Source organism: Helianthus annuus, chromosome 3, assembly GCF_002127325.2.
Source record: "Helianthus annuus cultivar XRQ/B chromosome 3, HanXRQr2.0-SUNRISE, whole genome shotgun sequence".
NCBI classification, from domain to species: domain Eukaryota; kingdom Viridiplantae; phylum Streptophyta; class Magnoliopsida; order Asterales; family Asteraceae; genus Helianthus; species Helianthus annuus.
In genome coordinates, this window is record NC_035435.2 from 42,385,580 (window position 1) to 42,400,170 (window position 14,591).

The window sequence follows — 14,591 nt, forward strand, 5'->3', positions numbered from 1 at the left end:
ACCTGATTCAAGCCCGTTTTTAGTGTTTTTAGTGTTGATTTGAACCACAATGGACCGATTTACAAAACCCCTAAACAAAAAGTTGGAAAAAACGGGGTTTCGGGGGCGATTTGGGCGTTTTTTCGAAGCTGGGTTCCGACAAGCACGGTCGTGACCTGCTATGGCACGCTCGTGATCTTCAAAAACTCATAAAATATGCATAAATTTTCCAGAAATTTGACGTGCACGAGGGTGCCATTCTAACGCACGATCGTGCTCTTCATAAAAACGTCGGATCTTCATAAGTTTGCCCAGATCTTCAACGTGGCACGAGGGTGCCATGCGATGGCACGCTCGTGCCCCTCGAAGAAATCACTCAGAACAGTTCCCGGTTATCGGTCAGGCACGAGGGTGCCATATGGTGGCACGACAGTGCTTCACCAAATTGTTGGTTCAAATCTGAGCAGTTTACGGCCGAGCACGATAGTGCTGTGGGATGGCATGGTCGTGCTCATGGGGAATAAAAACCCAGACTTCATAATTTTTCCCAGAAATCTTCATAAACTCACTAATTTGCAGGTCTCGCACGGTAGTGCCATATGATGGCACGACCGTGCCATATTGCCAGTCCCGGAATTTTTGCCTGTTTGTTTTGGCTGCTGATTAATTTTGTCTCAATCTTGCAGATGGATCACCCGTACTTGAGGTTTCACAACAATGCTAAGGAAGGGTATTGCATCCCGAAGGTGGAGAGGTTATGGGCTAGGAGACACCTTATTGAGCCCATGAGGAGGCTACAGATGGTTGATTTGGATCTTCTCGGACAGTCCGAGAGGTTCAATGATCTGATGACTCCACCTTGGTCCCGCCTTTTTGAGATCGCGGAACCTCAGTACGTGGAGCTGGTTATCGAGTTTTTCGCATCCTTCCGATTCACTTTCCCATGCCTGGATATCTATGACAAAAATGTTGGTGTTAAATTCCAGTTGGGGAGGAAATGGCATCACCAATCAATGAGTCGATTCGGAATGGTGTTGGGGTTGTACGAAAACGATGAGATAGACTCGGAACTGTTTCATGGGAGCTTGCAAGATTGGGAGCCGGACACGAACAAGGCAGCTTTTTGGGAGGAGATCACTGTGCCGGGTCGGATTTGGGACCCTCGTAGAGCCAAGGCTACATGGATACTTGGCCCGCTCCATAGAGTCATCGAGCGCGCCATTTTCCACGTGATCGGAGGTCGGGGTGATAGCACCGGAAACGTCACCACCCGTGATCTCTTTCACCTATATTGCATCATCTCTGGTTCAAACTGCAACCTAGCGGTCAGCGTTGCAGAATCGATATTTCGAGGCGTTGGTTCGACACCCATGTCACGGATTTGTGGAGGAGCCTTTGCGACTAGACTTGCCAAATTCTATCGGGTTCGGTTAGACCACCTGACCGAAACCTGCGACTACGGCCTTCTCGATTTGCAACAGTTGAACTCGATGCATCTGACCAGGAAAGTGAACGGGATTCCAAAGCTTGTTAACCGAATGGGAAGAATTTGGGACCCGCTACCTGTAGTTGAGGAGGGTGATGATAGTGATGATGGTGATGGTGGTGATGGTGGCGATGATGACATGCACATGCACGATATCCCGGTTCAGGGGCAGGCTGGGGGCGCTGGAGTAGTGGACCCCCACATGCAGATTGGACAGGTGGTTCATGGGTTTGATAGCCCGAACTAGGAAAACATGTATGGTGGCTTTGGTGGTGGAGGTTATGAGCAGGGTGGTTATGGCACTTACGGTCCTTCCGAGCCGTCATCGATAGACCTCTGGAGGCACATGGACGGGCTGGCATTGGACCAAGAAGAAGTGAGGCGAGATATGGGTCTCATACGCGCGGAGCAACACCGGCAGGGCAATTATTTAGAGGAATTGCACGAGCAGACCATACGAAGCATGGATTGGTTGTTCGGTTCGCAGCAGCACATCGCGAACTCAATCAACCATCCATACACACAGCCGCCGCCGTATTTTGCGCGTAGATCCAGGTTTGATCGCAGGGACGACGCGGTCCTTCGGGATCCGGTGGGAGGTTTTAGTCCCGCCCCCATCTCGTATTTGTATTACTATTTCGTGTTTGAGGGATGTGCCATTTTCCATCGTACGTACATCCCTCCGTTTTAGGTGTTAGTTTTTATCGCTTTATTAGTGGGTTAAATTAATAAACAAAGGCAAGGTAAGAAATGGGTTGGGTAAACTTCTTATGTGTTTGATCTTGTTTGCTACATGTGCAGTGTTGGGTTAAATGAGGTGTTGGCTTGGTGGAAGGGTTTGTGGTTCGCTGTGGATGCTCCTAGTTGCTTCATCTTGTTCCGCTTCTAGCTTCATGTTTCAGGGGAGTTTTCGTGTTCCCGCCTTCCTTTATTTGTATTGAATTCGCAATTCTTTTGCCTATTCAATTTTTTTTTGTTGTACATCGAGGGCGATGTACAATTCAAGTGAGGGGAGGTGGTCTATCGCTTGAGCTTTGTCGTTGTCATATATATATATATATATATATATATATAAATAATAATAATAATAATAATAATAAATAAAATAAAATAATAATAATGCAAAGCTCTCTTTTAACAATTTTTGTGGCATATAAATCAAATCAACATAAGTATCTAAATAAGCACCAAAATTTTTGATAAATAAAATTGGGTTGACACAAAAAGGGGGTTCACTCGTGTAAGGAAAAAAAACCGTTAAGTAACTTGTTTTTTTTTGTATAAAATTGAGCATGAGAAATCAAGCGATTGACCTACTTGTTTGCCTTGCATATTTACCCAATACGCCCGTTTCCGTGAGTTATTTTTTGAGCCTTATAGCCTTAGATTATTTTTGCTCATGTTTTTGCGGGCAAAGATTGAGTGAGCCGGATAACTTTTGCGATTTAGATCTTGTGTTAGGTATGCATTTCGAGGCCACAAAGCGAGAATACAAGCATAGAAGTGATTGAGGCATTAGGAAACCTTTTCATTTTAGCCATTTTCATTCACCTCCCTACCCGAATTATTCCCCTAGTTAAACCAATTTGAGCCTTTCCCGTTCGTTTCTTGAAAACCCCAAAACATTAGCCACTTAGCCAAATTAGCCTTTTATATTTTTTAGCCCATTTTTGGTTGGAAGCCCGGTTCGGTTAATGATTAACTTGTAGCTTTTGTATAGTTCTTCTTAGTTGTTATATCCCTCATGTTCAAGAGTTTTTAGCTAGGTAGACGTACTTAGTTCTCTCCAAAGCATGGGTTAGTTCTTGTAAAAAAAAAACCCGAAAGAAATATAGTTGAAAAAGCCTTATCAAATGGCTTTGCTAGAGCGATTTTGGGAGCGAAAAGAAATACTTGTTGGTTAGCTCTCGGTTAGTTACTATTTAGTTGTATAGTTCTATTTTTCTTATGCTTTAAGTTAGTCAAACTGTCGGGTTACAACCGTTTTAGCCACTTTTGAAAATCCACTTCCACACCCTTAATCCAAGCCAAGTTACAACCCAACCAAGACCGCATGATTTATGCTATATTTTTGCCGAGTGATTAGATTTGATCCTTCCACAAGCTTATGATATCGCATAGTTATCGTCTTGGCATCGAGTGTTCTAAACATACTCCATGAATTGTATGTGCACCTATATTAAGCCGAGTGTGTGTGAACATTGTGAGGATGCTTGGTGAATTGGTAGGGATTTCTAAGATGGACCATTGCTCATAAACTTATTTTACATATCTCTTTTCGGTTGTTTCTTTATATTGAGCACTCCTTGATTGTTTTGACCCAAGTTATTTGTTTGTGCTTATGAAATGCTAGTTGAGATGATTGCCATTTAGAGAGTTTTGTTGATTTTAGTTTGCTTGAGAACAAGCAAAGTTCAAGTGTGGGGATGTTTGATGTATAAGAATTTATGCATCTTTTAAACGTCAAATACGCCCCGTTTATGCGAAAACTCTTTGTATTTTCATTGATTTTGGTACTCATTTGAGTTGTTTGTGAAAATACAGGTCCGGGCTTCGGCCCGGTGATGAAACGAAAGCTTTTGGAGCAAAATGGAGCTAAAATGGTGCATTCCAGCAAACTGGCAGATATGGCACTACCGTGCCAAACAGTGGCACGACCGTGCCAAGCCCTCCGACATCGGCACTCTCAGCCAGCACTAGCATCTATCAGCCAAATCATCAAAATTCAGGGGAGCACTACCGCGCCAAACAGTGGCACGACCGTGCTAGGCCAAAATCAACTCCTGACCAGCTTGTTTCCGAGAACGATGTGACTGTTACCGAGCACTATCGGCTCGCACGACCAGACCATGCCCGAGCACGGTCGTGCGACCTCGGGAACTTTTGAGCGGGATTTTTCCAGAAATGGTAGCAAACAAGATTGACAGACGAAAAGTGACTCTGGCACTTGCCAAGCACGACCGTGCCAAAAGGTGGCATGGTAGTGCCAAACGCCCAGCAGTTTAAATACGAGTTTCTAGCTCATTTGCAAGGGAGTTGGAGCATTTTGGTGACTTTTTCTCTCAAGAATCTGGTCTTGGAAGCTTGTTGGAGCCAAGAGGGAGCCTTGAAGAGGATTAAATCACTTGAAGATCTACTCAACACCATTTAAATCTTGCCTTTAACTTGGTTAGCTTACTACATTATGAACAATTTATGTTTATTTGTGCTTGATTTGGTAGTCATGAGCCTTATGGGCTAAACACTTGTGTTGTCTAAACTATGTTGAAGCTTATCAACATGTGATAATATAGAAGTAGAGGTGATGATTGTTCTTGTTAATCTTCATGTTGTCACTTAGTCTTGTTCTTGGAATTCATATGCATGCTTAAAGTTCTTGTTCTTGAATGTTTGCTCATAAGTATTTACATGTTGTGTTGGAAAGCCCATGTAGAGGTTATGATTATTGAATCTTGTTAACTTGTTAGTATGATTCATAGCATGAAACTAGGAATGGTGAGTGCTAATATGATATGAACAATGATTTGAGCTTGTGTGTGAATTCTTGCATCTAGATTTGGAAAGATCAAAAGGTTGTTTATATGGATTCTATAGTTTGTGTTCATGTTAGGTTGATGATTTAGGCCAAAGTTGTTAGCTAGCATGACCATGCTTGTGGTTCATATCAAGAACATGATGATAGTGCCAACTACTTAAAACCAAGTTAGGGTGATTAGTGTGTTCCTCATATTAGTTTTCCCTAATTTGTAGAGTTAGGAGTTTTGACAAACAAATAACTCATGATTAAAGATTAACATCAACTTAGCAAGTGAGCTTAAAAGAATAATTTTTAGGTGATTAGAATGTTGATTCATTTTTAATTTTCCTAAGAATTATAGGCTAGGAAACCTTGATTGGGGACTTAGTTAAAATTAGAGCTTGCATCATCATAATCCCTTCCTCTTTGTTGTCACATGTGAATGAGTGGATACTTAGTTTGGGCAACCTTTCTTAGATATTGTTATTTGTTAGAATTTTTAGTAGTTTGTTAGTTTTGCATGCTAAGTTAGAAAAATCAACCCAATCATTTGAAAAGGCTTTAAAGTAGCAAAAGTTTAGTATCGAGACACCGCATCCACGGATTGATATCCGGTTCTTGCCGATTAGCTATATTACCACCCGACGGGTACACTTGCCCTTTGTGTGTGTAGTTAGTTTCTAGGTGAAAAACCATTTTAAAACTAAATTTGTGTGAAGAAAAACTCAATTAAAAATATATATAATTCACGCACATCAGTGTTGCACTCCCTGCGCGTGTGAAGGTGTAGATGCCACAGACTCAAAGGAGTCTGGGACTGGTGAATGAACGGGTGCCTCCTCCGCAGGAGCATCAGCAAGAAGTGGAATATCACCAGCAGCAATATGGGCCTCGCCCTCAGAGTCATCCTCGAGTGGGTCCTCGTCAAACAAGTCAACGTCGTCGTCAGCGACTACGTCGAGGGGCATCTCAACAATGGGATAAGCTGCAAGAGGTACAGGAGCAGGGATCACCGCGAGCGGCAAATCCCCAACAAGATGGCCATCAGCAGGCTCTACTACGACATCCGGCAGCGCAAAGGGCTGGAAGTCATCGTCGTCCGTGCTGGTAGTATCCGAAGTATACACCTCGTGCTCTGATGAAACTATGTCGTCTGATACTATAGCCATGGGGTCCGTAGTGTCTGACTCTCCAGTACCAGATGAAGGCATGACGTCTGTAACACAAACACACATATGCACAAATAATCAATCACATAGTCAATTAAACATGTTAGTCACCAATAAATAAGCAAGCATTTGTTTCTAGTCCCACTAGTCTAACCTCCCAGCCTCTCAGACTGAATCTCCTAGTCTCTCAGACCGAACCTCCTAGTCCCACTAGAGTAATCTCCCAGTCTCCCAGACTGACTCCCTAGTCCCACTAGACTAATCTCCCAGCCTCCCAGACTGACTCCCTAGTCCCACTAGACCACTCCCTCAGCCTCCCAGACTGAGCCTCCAAGTCCCACTAGACCACTCCCTCAGCCTCCCTGACTGAGCCATAACTAACGAATAAAATGTGCTCAACTTTTGTTTAAAAAAATGATATTTTGTTCTCAGGATCTGGACTTAGTGGATGCAATGTAAAAATGTTTTCGTGAGAGCCCTAGTGATGATAGTCTAGACTCGAGAAGGAATCCTAGTTCGCTATGATCAAAGCTCTGATACCAAGCTGTCACACCCTGGCTTTGCGGAAGCGTGGGTTTATTTGGTGTGACTTCTAAATACCATAGCTTAATCACAACAAAGCTATATGAAAGTAAAACCATGCAGATCATCCACTGATTTAAGTTTTAAAATAAAAGTACCACAACATTGTTTTAAAGCGTTGACACATGCAACGGAAATTACAACCTAATAATATAAAAAAAACATTGTTCAGAAAACATAACCACAACATAAAACAGACGTAGTTTAAGAACCGTGACTCATCCAGATAAAAGCCTCAACCCCTAAACTTGGATGACCTCATAAATCTTACGTAGCGCGAAAACGTAGCATACCGTGCCAGATCCTTAGTTTCCTGAAATACATGTAAGTTGGAAAATCAACAAAAATGTTGAGCGAGTTCATGTGTAGTGAGTATGTAAACCTTTGTAAGTATAAAAATCCTGGTATGTAGCAAATAAGGAAATAAAGAGATCACCAATGGTTTGCAAGGCCATTGATATGTGTGAAGTGTAGTAGGAAGACTCAAACCTAGCAGATTTTTGCGTCGGGTACCAAGTCACCCCGAGGTCCGTACTGTTGGGCCTGGGGCTGGGCTCGCTACACCCAGATAGATCTACCGCTAAAGACCCTCGGTCCTACACTGAGGATTAATGGCCTCCATTTCCTGCCTACCCACTCACATGATCTAAGTAGTAACCCTCCTTACGCTAACCATACCATGTAAAAAGAATTCGTAATCATAGTAACATGTATTTCACCCCCGCAGTTTAAAAAAACTAAAAACAGTTAAGAGAAAAGGGGGGACATGAACACACAGAAGTGCGTCTCGAAACAGTAATCTCCCAGTCAACCCGCTGCGTGACGACCTACACGTACTAACTTCTATTAGGCGGACGGCCGTGCCTTGGCTTAAGGTTTAAGTTTTTGGGAAATAGTTAGGCAACTATTTCGTATTTGCACTTCGTAATTATGTATTACTTATATTCCTTCCCAAGGATGGGGGTTTTAATACATGCGCGTTTTGTAATTCCAAAATATATTATTAAGTCTCACTTAATAAAATATATTTTAATTTATTTGTCTAAAATATTCTATCTTCAAAATATACATATTTTTCCCAAAAATATTATATTTTACTTCTTATAATTTCCAAAATAATACCTTTATCAAAATACATACTTACGAGTATTTTTCTGAAAATACATAAGTTACATTTTTGGAGTTTGTGTGGTAATAATAATACCGGTGTAACTTAAATATTTATTGTGAGAGCGTTAGTATTATTTTGGAGTCGTTACTGCTCAGTGTATTCCAGTAATATTATTTTTAGGGTAATATCTAGTTCACAAGATAATCGTAAAATCCACACAAGTGTTACTATGAAAATATATATTCTAAATATATATTTAGCAAGTTCTATTTATAAAAATTCCACCTCCGACACTTAGAAGTTTTGTAATAAAAATCATGGCGAATTTTTATTTGGAAAATAAGTTAAAAATACATTCACAACACTTGTTACAAAAATATTTCCAAGTGTTATATTTCTGGAAAAATTTCGCCAGAGTTTCCTCTATAACTGGAGGTGGCCACGCTTTCTAGCGTATCATTTTCTTTTCAAATTTCAATCAACAATTTTCCCAACATCAACAAACAATATTCAAACACTAAGCTAGTCAAAACAAGTATAAATCGCAAACACATGAACTTGTAAGTTGTGTAAAAATACGTAGTAATCTTCTAACATTTTTAGTAGATCTTTCCATCTTTAAAAATAAAATCAGTTTCTCGGAACTCTTATTTTTAAAGAAAATGCAAGTTTACAACTTCTAGTCCAAGGATTACGAAAATATTTCTTTGTTAAATCTTTTGTTACATAAGTGTTTACACACTTGCTTTTTCACTAAAAAGCTTGTAGTTTGTGTAAGATCCGGGTTTAAAACATGATTTGCGTCTTACACTTGGTTCTTCGAAAATACCACTTGTAGATCTTTAGATCTACTAGTTTAGAACTCCATTTTACAAGAAAAACTATTTTTACACAAGTTCATGTTTATGTATGAAAGGGTTCGTCATCTAGTAACTTTCCTACTTAACATAATGCTAGTTCATGTTCCATGAACATGATCTAGCGTGGTTAGATGATGATCCGTTCCACAACTAGCAACCAACAACATAAAATAACAATAACTAAAAAAGATTCATGAGTTTTACACAACTATTCACTCTTTAACCACCATATTCATCATACTTTTAAGTCTTTAAGCTTTGATCTTTAGTGTTCATGATTTTTACCCGTTAAATCTCTTATTAACCACGTTAGACAAGATCAAGAGGTTGTTTAGAATCACTTACAACTAGCTCAAGGCTAGGGAAGAAATCAAGCGAAAACAAGGTGGATAATAGCGTTGTAGAGAGGTCCTTGTGATTCCGTAAGCACCAAGCCTCCTTGTATGAACCCTTTCACCTTTGTAAGTAAGTAGAATTGCAAGATCAAAGTTGGATGATGGTGAGGTGGGTATGGTTGTGTTCGGCCGAGAACAATGGTAAGAGGGAGAGAGAGTTCAAGTTTTGTTGTGTGGTTTATGAGAAGTGAAGTGATCTTATGGGTCTACTTATAGACCATTCATCATAATTAACCATTGGATCCTATGCCATCAAGATATTAAACATGACCACATAAAATAATCAAAAATTTGTGGGGTGTCCCCACATGGGACCGATTTCGGTCAAGGAGGGGGGGGGGGGTCATGGTTGAATTTGAACAAGATAGTTAGGTGTTAGTTTGCTTAGTTAGGGAGTTTAAGTAAGTTACTAGTGTGTAGTGTTTTGTGACGGGTGTTAGGGTGTTCGGGGACCCTAACTGGCTCAGAAAAGGAAAAATAGTGTCATTGACAATATTTTTATGTTCCGGGTAAAGTCCGGTTGTTCGGTTGGATACTGATTCGTTAAAGTGCTTAATAAGCATTTAAAGTGTCCTTAATGCTATTTTTAGTGACACAATGAATTCCTGACACTTTGGAAAGTGTCTAGTATTATTTTTCCATGTTTTTGCATTTTACAAATTAGCTTAAATGCTGAATTTTGTATTAAAGTGCAGAATTTTGTGTTTAAAACATGTTTTAGGCACATCCGGTCATTATAACTATCACCTAGTGATGCAGTTCTATAATCCTCATTTCCCTACACTCGCTACTAGTGTAGTGATCTATTCCCGGCTCATACTGGCCTTAGAGACAGTGTCTGTCTGGTGCTGGCTATGTCAGCACGTTTACTGGTTTATCCGCTCATTGTGCTACTGTGCTATTATGCATCAAGTTTGTCACTATAGTTCTGTGTAAATAATGGAGTGACAGCAAATAAAGTATGATGCATGGTTATGTATATTTTAGAAATCATGTAGCAGTTTATTCACAACTGTAAGCAAGCACAGTAATCAAGCATTAATTAAATATTAATTAATTCGTACGGATACCTGGTTTGGTGAGGGTTGTCACATGTATGTCCATTTAGTGCATACTTAGTACATTTGATTTACATTACATTTCACACTATGTATGTTCATTTAGTGCATACCTAGTGCATTGTGTTACATTACCTTTTCATGCTATATATGTTCATCATATTTAGTACATTTATTTTCATCACATGCTTACATTTTGGTATGACATTTGGTTTGTTTAAGTGGGACCAAAATACATTCATTAACATTGATCACGTCGTTCGTTAGTAGGTAGTGGTACCATAGGAATTGACAACTCCCGTTCCTAACATCCTAGGTATGTTTGGATGGAAGGAATGACCGAATTCGATAAACATAACTCAGATAATCCTTTAAATTCGTTTAAGGGTTTATCGGCACAGTCACAAGGCTTGAATGTATGCATTTTCACAATACCGCATAGATGTTTGTATCAGTTATTCAAATACTTTGTTTTGTACATTTTTACATATGATTAAGTAGTCACTTTTTGCTTATCATACATGACATTTGTTTACACATATCATGATTTACATTTGACATTAGACATGGTTTTTCACACAAACATTTTGACATTTGATTATACATAAACATTTTTACATAGATGGTTTGTTTGGGTAAGTGATTTAAGTAACGAGGCGTGTGTAATAGGATACAAGCATGGTGGATACGTCGCTGGTACTTCCTATATATAAGTGCTTATATGATATTACATATCGTAGCGTTCTTGAAATCATTTCAATTTAGACATATAACATTTTACACAAATGACATATTTTTCACCAGACACTGTTTTACAAACAGTTCGTTTTATACAACTCATTTTACTTGGTTATTTATTTAACCATACATATTTCTTTTATATTATCTGATTTTCTTATCAAGTTTTCATATGATTTACAAAACAAAACATTTTACAAGGTTCATGACTACCATTGTTAAACATCTCTTCAAACTTATAAGTCATGAATCCTAAATCAATAAAACCTATCACTACAAGAAATTTAGTGCTTTACCAACACAAAGTATGCGTGGGAAAAAGCATATAGAGTGTTGGTAGTTGTCTTTACCTACACATAAATTAAGTGTAATGATGTGTAGACTCGTGACTGTGGATATAGGCCATTACCCACACATAAGTTATGTGTAGGTATATAGCAAGCTATACCTACACATATATGTGTGGCTAAAAGTCATTTATATGTGTGGTTAAAAGTAAAACAATTTGTTTAGAAGGCATTTGACGTGGCAGGTGACGTGGCATCTGACATGGCAGGTGATGTGGCATCCGACGTGGCAAGTGACATGGCATCTGACGTGGCAGATGACGTGGCATGAATATATGTGTAAGTAAAGGTAATCTTATATGTAGGTAAAAGTAATATTATGTGTAGGTAAATGTTAAAGATGTGTTGGTATTGATCTTAATATGTGTTGAAACAAATGTAAACTAAAAGGTAGTAAAATCATACATAATGTCACAAACGTCACCATTGATTAATACATGAAACAAAGTGCCAATTTGATTAATACATGAAACAAATGTAAACTACAAGGCAATAAAATCATAAATAATCAAAAGGCTTGCCAAGTTAACAAGAGAATCAAGAGTTGGATCTTGACCATTGTCAACCGGCAAGCACACCTGCACCAGCCACAGCTCTAGCTCTGAGAATGTTAGCACCTCCACCCTTGAACAATGATTTGACACCTTCCTTTTTCACGATTTGGTTGAACGCGTCAAATATGTTCTAGTACTTGACGGCTTCCCCAGATGTCATCATCATTCTTCTTCGCACTGTGTCAATCGGGTACGAGGCTAGACCAGTTCCGTTTGTGATCAACCAACCGAGCGCAAAGCTAGCCGAGCCGAGCCAGTTCGGTTTAAAACCAAGCCGAGCCTGAGCTTAGATTTTCAGCTCGGTTTCAAATCCGAGCCGAGCTAGCTCGGTTTATAATCTAGTCGAGCCCGAGCATGCCCTAGCTCGTCTCGGCTCGGCTCACGAACAGCCCTAGAGAAAATGCTTGATGATAACTGTGGGAATATTTCAGTTTCTTAAGAAGAGGAATGGCATCAGAAGTTGGTGGATAAGTGACATAAGGAGCCTTAACCCTGTTAAGGGGTATAAATGTAACTCTACCAACTTTCTCTCCACTAAGGTGTCGATTTACTTGAGTTGATATTTCATCACTTTCAACCACAACATGGAATAAGCTGCACAGACAAACATATAAATGTATAGAAAGAAGCAGGCAATTATGAAAACCAGTACGTCAAAAGACTATGTAAACCTGTTTCCAACGGTCACTTCAACAGCAGTAAATAAGTTTTCATCACATTCAAGCAACTCAATAATTGAACCATACACTCCGGAAATGTTGTACTCCCTGCAGATTCTCCAAATACAATTGATTCCCCTTCTTATGTCCTGTTGATATCACCATATGAGTAAATGAGATAAAACTTAGGATATGTATCTAGGTATACGTACACGTGAAGATACATCTCCATATTATTTATGTGAGTATACAAGTATATATGTCCGAACATATGTGTATGCAGATACTTAATGGGGTTCAATAGTTCAAAGCAGGAGTTCTAAAACACTGATAGAAGTATGTTCACATACATATGTAGTGAATACAAGTACTTCTTCATATATGGATATGTGTCTAGGTAAATCAATGTACATCAGTACATGTATATCATCTATCAACACCTACATGTATGTAACAACATTCACACCTCCTAGAAGCTAAAATAGATTTAAGAGAATAAAGCTGATGCATAAAATTTGTATGATCGGATATAAACATACCCTAGGAGTAGCATGATCTAAGGCTTTTTCTGCCTTCACAACTTCAGCTTTAAGACGCACAATTTCAGCATTAACTGCACTTTCTGTCCCCCACAATAACCTACCTAAGTAATGACCTTCAGTGTCTGGTGCAATAAATCGAACCATGAGATGCAAAATTAGGACAGAACTGTACAACCAAACCGGAACCAGTATAATCAGTTCTGGTTATTGCAAAAATCATGTTCTTCGTTCAGACCAATATAGTTACATTGCACACCTCTAAATTGATAAATTAATAGAAAAAAATGCAGGTGTACTTTCGCTTATCATGAAGTTCGTCCCTCTTTGCCTTTTGCCGATTAAAACCTTTTCGATAACCTGATATTCTAGCTTCCAAAGCAGCTATCTCTGCTTCACGACCTTTGACATGTGTTTGTGCTGCCAAATCTCTTTCAAGTTTACTATATTATCATTCAGTTCCTATAATGTACAAGAAAACCAAACATGATTTAGTGACCGTAAAAGACTAAATATATATGTCTTTAATTTCATATTCCATTACCTTATCTATTCTTTCATAATCCAATGCTTGAATGTCTATATTTAAACAATACAATGATTACCTGCTTCTCATTTAAAGACAGAAGCATTTCATACTTATCAATATCTTTTTGAAGCCATTAATCACGCGCAGCTTTAGAGTGAAACTGGGTCGCACGCCCTTGTTTCTGATAGCTCAGCTGCTTTTCTAGCAACTTAATTCACAATCCAACTCGCGAAATTGTCCCACTCGCTTTGCTTTCTCCCCCCCCCCCCCCCCACACACACACACATATATATTATGTATTCAGCCATCTTTCAAAGGATATAGGTAAATCACATTTGTAGCAAGATATAAAGGAAGATAAAAAGATGTGCCAACTTTGTCAATAAAGTTAGCATGTTAAGAAGTGACTGCATTGCATTGGCACCATTTGAAGCCTTCTTTTAGAAAAGAAAACAAATACAAGACAGAAGAGGAATAAAAAAAACATGTATGTAAACTTAAAATTTATAGTGTCCTCTAACGATTCCTAACTTATAATTACATAAAGAAAAAAAAACTTATATCAATGCCGCATTAAACTTTCTACTCTGATAGAGCCGCAAAAACCTCCTTTCTAGTTTATTTTAAGTTTAGTTAATGTTAATTTCGCATTGTTAAGGATGATAGCATCGATCGGACAAAGTAGACGTGCTGGAAGAAAAAAAAAAGTAAACGTGTGGAAAGCAGAAAACATACGTGGTTTAGGAGATTGAATCACCAGTTTTTCATGATGGATGAAAATTCCAGAAGAAAGGAGAGAATAGAGATCCTTCAAGTTGCTTGTGTTGGTTAATAGAAACTTTGACATACCAATTATCTTCTTGTAATCTACAAAAGCATTAAAAAATTCAAAATTTCCATTTGCAATGGTTTTTTAAGTTTGTCTCAAAGCAATAAAAAACTTACTATTGACCTATGGATCGACCACGAGGTTGCTTGCAGCACCGCTGCCATTCACCATTGCAGCCATCGCAGCATGTTGCCATCCACCATCCCATCTTTAGCTGTAAAAGTAATAAATAACTCAAC

The 14,591-nt window shown here is 39.0% G+C and overlaps 1 pseudogene; it reads right to left on the reverse strand.

The window, feature by feature from the left end:
• Positions 1 to 11,621: 11,621 nt before the first annotated feature.
• On the reverse strand, positions 11,622 to 14,560 carry LOC110932370 (annotated as a pseudogene).
• Positions 14,561 to 14,591: the final 31 nt, after the last annotated feature.